We start from the raw sequence: 11846 nt of genomic DNA on the forward strand, positions 1-11846 counted from the left end.
GCAATAGTGCAATGATAGGGTCTGAAAAAGGAGTAAAATAAGAAGCAGCAGCATAGGAAAAAAGGAGGAAAGAAGGAAAACATGGAGAGAAGAAAAAAAGAAGGTAAAAAAAAGGTGAAAACATGTTTAAAAAAGTATTTCCATCTCTCTCTCTCTATATATATGTATATATATATATATATATATATATATATATTTAAAAGAAAAAAAAATTATATATATATATATATACACATATAGAGAGAGAGAAAGAGATAGATAGATAGATAGATAGATAGATAGATAGATAGATACACATACATACATACATACAACATACATACATACATACATATGTGTGTATTGTTGGAGTTGCAAACATGGGTGCACTTGACAAACTCAGTGCGGCTATTCCCCATTGAAAGATTGTTGCATCCAGGACCCTTAGCACTGTGATATGCTACTCAATACCACTGTCATGGCCAGGTGTAAACAACATCTGACCTTTGTTGTGTATGTAACCATGGAGATTGTGATGTCACCTAGGCCCACCAAAGAACAGCCTTGTCAGAAGCAGCACTGCCATGATCAGAAGCAGCAGCACCATAAGTTTTCAAATAAGCTGGATTTAACCAAGACAAGTGAGTCCAATAGGATGCAGGTATGTCCTCTATCCTTACAGCTTCCCGTGGCTGTTGGTTTTATACCGTTTGGGGACAGCCAAGGAGGCGTCAGCAGACAACACAGGTAAGTGTGTGCTTGTGTGTGTGTGTGTGTGTGTGTGTGTGTGTGTGTGTTTCCTATGCAGATCCTAAACCCAGTATCAAATGCAAGTAGGAGGAGTAAGAAGGGTTCCTGCCAAAGCCAGGTTATGGATTGCATTTAAAAATGGTCCATCAGAGTGAAATGGACTCCCATCTTCCTGCTTAGCAATAATGATATGGGTTTAGGGCCTGCTGTGTGTACTGGTGGGTGACTGCCACCCAGCCAGAGTGTGTATGGGAGGCTGCCAGCCAGCCTACCTTCCTACAAGTAGTGATGGTGCATGTGAAGGGGACAGCGTTGGTTCCTCCCCTTTCACAGTTATCACTTCTCATTCTTCCTTTTGGCTGGTATCAAATGTGGTGTCTGTTTATATCAGTTTACTATCTGATATGTCCCCTATCTGGTAGCATATATTAAGTGCACCACCAGGGTTCAGTGTTGGAAAGAAAGATTACCTGTTTATTTACTGCTGCAGCTGCTTGCTGGCTAGTCCAGTGGGCCCCTACTGCAGGCAAAAGACAATAGGTGGTGCCGCTTGTGTCTGGCCCCTGTTGCAGCGACCAGGCACAGGACTGCTGCTGCTGAATGTCCTCTTTAATTGAATAAGCTCAGCAACCAGCACACCTGTGCAGGTTGGACATGACATGATAGGTAGCTGTCTTTCAGGTAGTGGGTGCTGAATCTTGTTAATTGACATGGGGGTGTCATTGCTGTTGATTGACCATGCATTGGTACTGTGGTATTGGAATAATAAAAACAAATGTTGCCAGCCAGCCATCCATTGCAATAATGGATAGGACATCAGCTATGAGGCATTTGTTTGTACAAACTGCTGCTCACAACTAATGTTGTAATATAGTGTCTCCATCTGCTGGTGGTATTGAATAAGCAATAGTGCAATGATAGGGTCTGAAAAAGAAGAAAAATAAGAAGCAGCAGCATAGGAAAAAAGGAGGAAAGAAGGAAAACATGGAGAGAAGAAAAAAAGAAGGTAAAAAAAAGGTGAAAACATGTTTAAAAAAGTATTTCCATCTCTCTCTCTCTATATATGTATATATATATATATATATATATATGTATATATATATATATTTAAAAGAAAAAAAAATTATATATATATATATATATATATATATATATATATATATACATATAGAGAGAAAGAGATAGATAGATAGATAGATACACATACATACATACATACATACATACATACATACATACAACATACATACATATATATGTGTGTATTGTTGGAGTTGCAAACATGGGTGCACTTGACAAACTCAGTGCGGCTATTCCCCATTGAAAGATTGTTGCATCCAGGACCCTTAGCACTGTGATATGCTACTCAATACCACTGGCATGGCCAGGTGTAAACAACATCTGACCTTTGTTGTGTATGTAACCATGGAGATTGTGATGTCACCTAGGCCCACCAAAGAACAGCCTTGTCAGAAGCAGCACTGCCATGAGCAGAAGCAGCAGATCCATAGGTTTTCAAATAAGCTGGATTTAACCAAGACAAGTGAGTCCAATAGGATGCAGGTATGTCCTCTATCCTTACAGCTTCCCGTGGCTGTTGGTTTTATACCGTTTGGGGACAGCCAAGGAGGCGTCAGCAGGCAACACAGGTAAGTGTGTGCTTGTGTGTGTGTGTGTGTGTTTCCTATGCAGATCCTAAACCCAGTATCAAATGCAAGTAGGAGGAGTAAGAAGGGATCCTGCCAAAGCCAGGTTATGGATTGCATTTAAAAATGGTCCATCAGAGTGAAATGGACTCCCATCTTCCTGCTTAGCAATAATGATATGGGTTTAGGGCCTGCTGTGTGTACTGGTGGGTGACTGCCACCCAGCCAGAGTGTGTATGGGAGGCTGCCAGCCAGCCTACCTTCCTACAAGTAGTGATGGTGCATGTGAAGGGGACAGCGTTGGTTCCTCCCCTTTCACAGTTATCACTTCTCATTCTTCCTTTTGGCTGGTATCAAATGTGGTGTCTGTTTATATCAGTTTACTATCTGATATGTCCCCTATCTGGTAGCATATATTAAGTGCACCACCAGGGTTCAGTGTTGGAAAGAAAGATTACCTGTTTATTTACTGCTGCAGCTGCTTGCTGGCTAGTCCAGTGGGCCCCTACTGCAGGCAAAAGACAATAGGTGGTGCCGCTTGTGTCTGGCCCCTGTTGGAGCGACCAGGCACAGGACTGCTGCTGCTGAATGTCCTCTTTAATTGAATAAGCTCAGCAACCAGCACACCTGTGCAGGTTGGACATGACATGATAGGTAGCTGTCTTTCAGGTAGTGGGTGCTGAATCTTGTTAATTGACATGGGGGTGTCATTGCTGTTGATTGACCATGCATTGGTACTGTGGTATTGGAATAATTAAAACAAATGTTGCCAGCCAGCCATCCATTGCAATAATGGATAGGACATCAGCTATGAGGCATTTGTTTGTACAAACTGCTGCTCACGACTAATGTTGTAATATAGTGTCTCCATCTGCTGGTGGTATTGAATAAGCAATAGTGCAATGATAGGGTCTGAAAAAGGAGTAAAATAAGAAGCAGCAGCATAGGAAAAAAGGAGGAAAGAAGGAAAACATGGAGAGAAGAAAAAAAGAAGGTAAAAAAAAGGTGAAAACATGTTTAAAAAAGTATTTCCATCTCTCTCTCTCTATATATATGTATATATATATATATATATATATATATATATATATTTAAAAGAAAAAAAAATTATATATATATATATATACACATATAGAGAGAGAGAAAGAGATAGATAGATAGATAGATAGATAGATAGATACACATACATACATACATACATACAACATACATACATACATACATATGTGTGTATTGTTGGAGTTGCAAACATGGGTGCACTTGACAAACTCAGTGCGGCTATTCCCCATTGAAAGATTGTTGCATCCAGGACCCTTAGCACTGTGATATGCTACTCAATACCACTGGCATGGCCAGGTGTAAACAACATCTGACCTTTGTTGTGTATGTAACCATGGAGATTGTGATGTCACCTAGGCCCACCAAAGAACAGCCTTGTCAGAAGCAGCACTGCCATGATCAGAAGCAGCAGCACCATAAGTTTTCAAATAAGCTGGATTTAACCAAGACAAGTGAGTCCAATAGGATGCAGGTATGTCCTCTATCCTTACAGCTTCCCGTGGCTGTTGGTTTTATACCGTTTGGGGACAGCCAAGGAGGCGTCAGCAGACAACACAGGTAAGTGTGTGCTTGTGTGTGTGTGTGTGTGTGTGTGTGTGTTTCCTATGCAGATCCTAAACCCAGTATCAAATGCAAGTAGGAGGAGTAAGAAGGGTTCCTGCCAAAGCCAGGTTATGGATTGCATTTAAAAATGGTCCATCAGAGTGAAACGGACTCCCATCTTCCTGCTTAGCAATAATGATATGGGTTTAGGGCCTGCTGTGTGTACTGGTGGGTGACTGCCACCCAGCCAGAGTGTGTATGGGAGGCTGCCAGCCAGCCTACCTTCCTACAAGTAGTGATGGTGCATGTGAAGGGGACAGCGTTGGTTCCTCCCCTTTCACAGTTATCACTTCTCATTCTTCCTTTTGGCTGGTATCAAATGTGGTGTCTGTTTATATCAGTTTACTATCTGATATGTCCCCTATCTGGTAGCATATATTAAGTGCACCACCAGGGTTCAGTGTTGGAAAGAAAGATTACCTGTTTATTTACTGCTGCAGCTGCTTGCTGGCTAGTCCAGTGGGCCCCTACTGCAGGCAAAAGACAATAGGTGGTGCCGCTTGTGTCTGGCCCCTGTTGCAGCGACCAGGCACAGGACTGCTGCTGCTGAATGTCCTCTTTAATTGAATAAGCTCAGCAACCAGCACACCTGTGCATGTTGGATATGAGATGATAGGTAGCTGTCTTTCAGGTAGTGGGTGCTGAATCTTGTTAATTGACATGGGGGTGTCATTGCTGTTGATTGACCATGCATTGGTACTGTGGTATTGGAATAATAAAAACAAATGTTGCCAGCCAACCATCCATTGCAATAATGGATAGGACATCAGCTATGAGGCATTTGTTTGTACAAACTGCTGCTCACAACTAATGTTGTAATATAGTGTCTCCATCTGCTGGTGGTATTGAATAAGCAATAGTGCAATGATAGGGTCTGAAAAAGAAGAAAAATAAGAAGCAGCAGCATAGGAAAAAAGGAGGAAAGAAGGAAAACATGGAGAGAAGAAAAAAAGAAGGTTAAAAAAAAAGGTGAAAACATGTTTAAAAAAGTATTTCCATCTCTCTCTCTCTCTCTCTCTCTCTCTCTCTCTCTCTCTCTCTCTCTCTCTCTCTCTCTATATATATATATATATACACATATAGAAAGAGAGAAAGAGATAGATAGATAGATACACATACATACATACATACATACATACATACATACAACATACATACATACATACATACGTGTGTATTGTTGGAGTTGCAAACATGGGTGCACTTGACAAACTCAGTGCGGCTATTCCCCATTGAAAGATTGTTGCATCCAGGACCCTTAGCACTGTGATATGCTACTCAATACCACTGGCATGGCCAGGTGTAAACAACATCTGACCTTTGTTGTGTATGTAACCATGGAGATTGTGATGTCACCTAGGCCCACCAAAGAACAGCCTTGTCAGAAGCAGCACTGCCATGATCAGAAGCAGCAGCACCATAAGTTTTCAAATAAGCTGGATTTAACCAAGACAAGTGAGTCCAATAGGATGCAGGTATGTCCTCTATCCTTACAGCTTCCCGTGGCTGTTGGTTTTATACCGTTTGGGGACAGCCAAGGAGGCGTCAGCAGGCAACACAGGTAAGTGTGTGCTTGTGTGTGTGTGTGTGTGTGTTTCCTATGCAGATCCTAAACCCAGTATCAAATGCAAGTAGGAGGAGTAAGAAGGGTTCCTGCCAAAGCCAGGTTATGGATTGCATTTAAAAATGGTCCATCAGAGTGAAATGGACTCCCATCTTCCTGCTTAGCAATAATGATATGGGTTTAGGGCCTGCTGTGTGTACTGGTGGGTGACTGCCACCCAGCCAGAGTGTGTATGGGAGGCTGCCAGCCAGCCTACCTTCCTACAAGTAGTGATGGTGCATGTGAAGGGGACAGCGTTGGTTCCTCCCCTTTCACAGTTATCACTTCTCATTCTTCCTTTTGGCTGGTATCAAATGTGGTGTCTGTTTATATCAGTTTATATCAGTTTACTATCTGATATGTCCCCTATCTGGTAGCATATATTAAGTGCACCACCAGGGTTCAGTGTTGGAAAGAAAGATTACCTGTTTATTTACTGCTGCAGCTGCTTGCTGGCTAGTCCAGTGGGCCCCTACTGCAGGCAAAAGACAATAGGTGGTGCCACTTGTGTCTGGCCCCTGTTGCAGCAACCAGGCACAGGACTGCTGCTGCTGAATGTCCTCTTTAATTGAATAAGCTCAGCAACCAGCACACCTGTGCAGGTTGGACATGAGATGATAGGTAGCTGTCTTTCAGGTAGTGGGTGCTGAATCTTGTTAATTGACATGGGGGTGTCATTGCTGTTGATTGACCATGCATTGGTACTGTGGTATTGGAATAATTAAAACAAATGTTGCCAGCCAACCATCCATTGCAATAATGGATAGGACATCAGCTATGAGGCATTTGTTTGTACAAACTGCTGCTCACAACTAATGTTGTAATATAGTGTCTCCATCTGCTGGTGGTATTGAATAAGCAATAGTGCAATGATAGGGTCTGAAAAAGAAGAAAAATAAGAAGCAGCAGCATAGGAAAAAAGGAGGAAAGAAGGAAAACATGGAGAGAAGAAAAAAAGAAGGTTAAAAAAAAAGGTGAAAACATGTTTAAAAAAGTATTTCCATCTCTCTCTCTCTCTATATATGTATATATATATATATATATATATATATATATATATATATATATTTAAAAGAAAAAAAAAAAAAAATATATATATATATATATATATATACATATAGAAAGAGAGAAAGAGATAGATAGATAGATAGATACATACATACATACATTACATACATTACATACATACATTACATACATACATACATACATATGTGTGTATTGTTGGAGTTGCAAACATGGGTGCACTTGACAAACTCAGTGCGGCTATTCCCCATTGAAAGATTGTTGCATCCAGGACCCTTAGCACTGTGATATGCTACTCAATACCACTGGCATGGCCAGGTGTAAACAACATCTGACCTTTGTTGTGTATGTAACCATGGAGATTGTGATGTCACCTAGGCCCACCAAAGAACAGCCTTGTCAGAAGCAGCACTGCCATGAGCAGAAGCAGCAGATCCATAGGTTTTCAAATAAGCTGGATTTAACCAAGACAAGTGAGTCCAATAGGATGCAGGTATGTCCTCTATCCTTACAGCTTCCCGTGGCTGTTGGTTTTATACCGTTTGGGGACAGCCAAGGAGGCGTCAGCAGGCAACACAGGTAAGTGTGTGCTTGTGTGTGTGTGTGTGTGTGTTTCCTATGCAGATCCTAAACCCAGTATCAAATGCAAGTAGGAGGAGTAAGAAGGGTTCCTGCCAAATCCAGGTTATGGATTGCATTTAAAAATGGTCCATCAGAGTGAAATGGACTCCCATCTTCCTGCTTAGCAATAATGATATGGGTTTAGGGTCTGCTGTGTGTACTGGTGGGTGACTGCCACCCAGCCAGAGTGTGTATGGGAGGCTGCCAGCCAGCCTCCCTTCCTACAAGTAGTGATGGTGCATGTGAAGGGGACAGCGTTGGTTCCTCCCCTTTCACAGTTATCACTTCTCATTCTTCCTTTTGGCTGGTATCAAATGTGGTGTCTGTTTATATCAGTTTAATATCTGATATGTCCCCTATCTGGTAGCATATATTAAGTGCACCACCAGGGTTCAGTGTTGGAAAGAAAGATTACCTGTTTATTTGCTGCAGCTGCTTGCTGGCTAGTCCAGTGGGCCCCTACTGCAGGCAAAAGACAATAGGTGGTGCCGCTTGTGTCTGGCCCCTGTTGGAGCGACCAGGCACAGGACTGCTGCTGCTGAATGTCCTCTTTAATTGAATAAGCTCAGCAACCAGCACACCTGTGCAGGTTGGACATGACATGATAGGTAGCTGTCTTTCAGGTAGTGGGTGCTGAATCTTGTTAATTGACCATGCATTGGTACTGTGGTATTGGAATAATTAAAACAAATGTTGCCAGCCAGCCATCCATTGCAATAATGGATAGGACATCAGCTATGAGGCATTTGTTTGTACAAACTGCTGCTCACAACTAATGTTGTAATATAGTGTCTCCATCTGCTGGTGGTATTGAATAAGCAATAGTGCAATGATAGGGTCTGAAAAAGAAGAAAAATAAGAAGCAGCAGCATAGGAAAAAAGGAGGAAAGAAGGAAAACATGGAGAGAAGAAAAAAAGAAGGTAAAAAAAAGGTGAAAACATGTTTAAAAAAGTATTTCCATCTCTCTCTCTCTCTATATATGTATATATATATATATATATATATTTAAAAGAAAAAAAAATTATATATATATATATATATATATATATATATATATATATACATATAGAGAGAGAGAGAGAAAGAGATAGATAGATAGATAGATAGATACACAGATACACATACATACATACATACATACATACATACAACATACATACATATATATGTGTGTATTGTTGGAGTTGCAAACATGGGTGCACTTGACAAACTCAGTGCGGCTATTCCCCATTGAAAGATTGTTGCATCCAGGACCCTTAGCACTGTGATATGCTACTCAATACCACTGGCATGGCCAGGTGTAAACAACATCTGACCTTTGTTGTGTATGTAACCATGGAGATTGTGATGTCACCTAGGCCCACCAAAGAACAGCCTTGTCAGAAGCAGCACTGCCATGATCAGAAGCAGCAGCACCATAAGTTTTCAAATAAGCTGGATTTAACCAAGACAAGTGAGTCCAATAGGATGCAGGTATGTCCTCTATCCTTACAGCTTCCCGTGGCTGTTGGTTTTATACCGTTTGGGGACAGCCAAGGAGGCGTCAGCAGACAACACAGGTAAGTGTGTGCTTGTGTGTGTGTGTGTGTGTGTGTGTGTTTCCTATGCAGATCCTAAACCCAGTATCAAATGCAAGTAGGAGGAGTAAGAAGGGTTCCTGCCAAAGCCAGGTTATGGATTGCATTTAAAAATGGTCCATCAGAGTGAAATGGACTCCCATCTTCCTGCTTAGCAATAATGATATGGGTTTAGGGCCTGCTGTGTGTACTGGTGGGTGACTGCCACCCAGCCAGAGTGTGTATGGGAGGCTGCCAGCCAGCCTCCCTTCCTACAAGTAGTGATGGTGCATGTGAAGGGGACAGCGTTGGTTCCTCCCCTTTCACAGTTATCACTTCTCATTCTTCCTTTTGGCTGGTATCAAATGTGGTGTCTGTTTATATCAGTTTAATATCTGATATGTCCCCTATCTGGTAGCATATATTAAGTGCACCACCAGGGTTCAGTGTTGGAAAGAAAGATTACCTGTTTATTTACTGCTGCAGCTGCTTGCTGGCTAGTCCAGTGGGCCCTTACTGCAGGCAAAAGACAATAGGTGGTGCCGCTTGTGTCTGGCCCCTGTTGGAGCGACCAGGCACAGGACTGCTGCTGCTGAATGTCCTCTTTAATTGAATAAGCTCAGCAACCAGCACACCTGTGCAGGTTGGACATGACATGATAGGTAGCTGTCTTTCAGGTAGTGGGTGCTGAATCTTGTTAATTGACATGGGGGTGTCATTGCTGTTGATTGACCATGCATTGGTACTGTGGTATTGGAATAATAAAAACAAATGTTGCCAGCCAACCATCCTTTGCAATAATGGATAGGACATCAGCTATGAGGCATTTGTTTGTACAAACTGCTGCTCACAACTAATGTTGTAATATAGTGTCTCCATCTGCTGGTGGTATTGAATAAGCAATAGTGCAATGATAGGGTCTGAAAAAGAAGAAAAATAAGAAGCAGCAGCATAGGAAAAAAGGAGGAAAGAAGGAAAACATGGAGAGAAGAAAAAAAGAAGGTTAAAAAAAAAGGTGAAAACATGTTTAAAAAAGTATTTCCATCTCTCTCTCTCTCTCTCTCTCTCTCTCTCTCTATATATATATATACATATAGAAAGAGAGAAAGAGATAGATAGATAGATAGATAGATAGATACATACATACATACATACATACATACATACATATGTGTGTATTGTTGGAGTTGCAAACATGGGTGCACTTGACAAACTCAGTGCGGCTATTCCCCATTGAAAGATTGTTGCATCCAGGACCCTTAGCACTGTGATATGCTACTCAATACCACTGGCATGGCCAGGTGTAAACAACATCTGACCTTTGTTGTGTATGTAACCATGGAGATTGTGATGTCACCTAGGCCCACCAAAGAACAGCCTTGTCAGAAGCAGCACTGCCATGAGCAGAAGCAGCAGATCCATAGGTTTTCAAATAAGCTGGATTTAACCAAGACAAGTGAGTCCAATAGGATGCAGGTATGTCCTCTATCCTTACAGCTTCCCGTGGCTGTTGGTTTTATACCGTTTGGGGACAGCCAAGGAGGCGTCAGCAGGCAACACAGGTAAGTGTGTGCTTGTGTGTGTGTGTGTGTGTGTGTGTGTTTCCTATGCAGATCCTAAACCCAGTATCAAATGCAAGTAGGAGGAGTAAGAAGGGTTCCTGCCAAAGCCAGGTTATGGATTGCATTTAAAAATGGTCCATCAGAGTAAAATGGACTCCCATCTTCCTGCTTAGCAATAATGATATTGGTTTAGGGTCTGCTGTGTGTACTGGTGGGTGACTGCCACCCAGCCAGAGTGTGTATGGGAGGCTGCCAGCCAGCCTCCCTTCCTACAAGTAGTGATGGTGCATGTGAAGGGGACAGCGTTGGTTCCTCCCCTTTCACAGTAATCACTTCTCATTCTTCCTTTTGGCTGGTATCAAATGTGGTGTCTGTTTATATCAGTTTAATATCTGATATGTCCCCTATCTGGTAGCATATATTAAATGCACCACCAGGGTTCAGTGTTGGAAAGAAAGATTACCTGTTTATTTGCTGCAGCTGCTTGCTGGCTAGTCCAGTGGGCCCCTACTGCAGGCAAAAGACAATAGATGGTGTCGCTTGTGTCTGGCCCCTGTTGGAGCGACCAAGCACAGGACTGCTGCTGCTGAATGTCCTCTTTAATTGAATAAGCTCAGCAACCAGCACACCTGTGCAGGTTGGACATGACATGATAGGTAGCTGTCTTTCAGGTAGTGGGTGCTGAATCTTGTTAATTGACATGGGGGTGTCATTGCTGTTGATTGACCATGCATTGGTACTGTGGTATTGGAATAATTAAAACAAATGTTGCCAGCCAGCCATCCATTGCAATAATGGATAGGACATCAGCTATGAGGCATTTGTTTGTACAAACTGCTGCTCACGACTAATGTTGTAATATAGTGTCTCCATCTGCTGGTGGTATTGAATAAGCAATAGTGCAATGATAGGGTCTGAAAAAGGAGTAAAATAAGAAGCAGCAGCATAGGAAAAAAGGAGGAAAGAAGGAAAACATGGAGAGAAGAAAAAAAGAAGGTAAAAAAAAGGTGAAAACATGTTTAAAAAAGTATTTCCATCTCTCTCTCTCTCTATATATGTATATATATATATATATATATATATATATTTAAAAGAAAAAAAAATTATATATATATATATATATATATATATATATACACATATAGAGAGAGAGAAAGAGATAGATAGATAGATAGATACACATACATACATACATACAACATACATACATACATACATACATATGTGTGTATTGTTGGAGTTGCAAACATGGGTGCACTTGACAAACTCAGTGCGGCTATTCCCCATTGAAAGATTGTTGCATCCAGGACCCTTAGCACTGTGATATGCTACTCAATACCACTGGCATGGCCAGGTGTAAACAACATCTGACCTTTGTTGTGTATGTAACCATGGAGATTGTGATGTCACCTAGGCCCACCAAAGAACAGCCTTGTCAGA

At 41.6% G+C, this 11846-nt stretch overlaps 1 pseudogene; it reads left to right on the plus strand.

The window, feature by feature from the left end:
* Positions 1-10739: 10739 nt before the first annotated feature.
* LOC130343167 (U2 spliceosomal RNA) lies at positions 10740-10842 on the plus strand (annotated as a pseudogene).
* The last annotated feature ends 1004 nt before the right edge of the window (positions 10843-11846 follow it).

Source organism: Hyla sarda, unplaced genomic scaffold (genome assembly GCF_029499605.1).
Source record: "Hyla sarda isolate aHylSar1 unplaced genomic scaffold, aHylSar1.hap1 scaffold_672, whole genome shotgun sequence".
Taxonomy (NCBI): Eukaryota; Metazoa; Chordata; class Amphibia; order Anura; family Hylidae; genus Hyla; species Hyla sarda.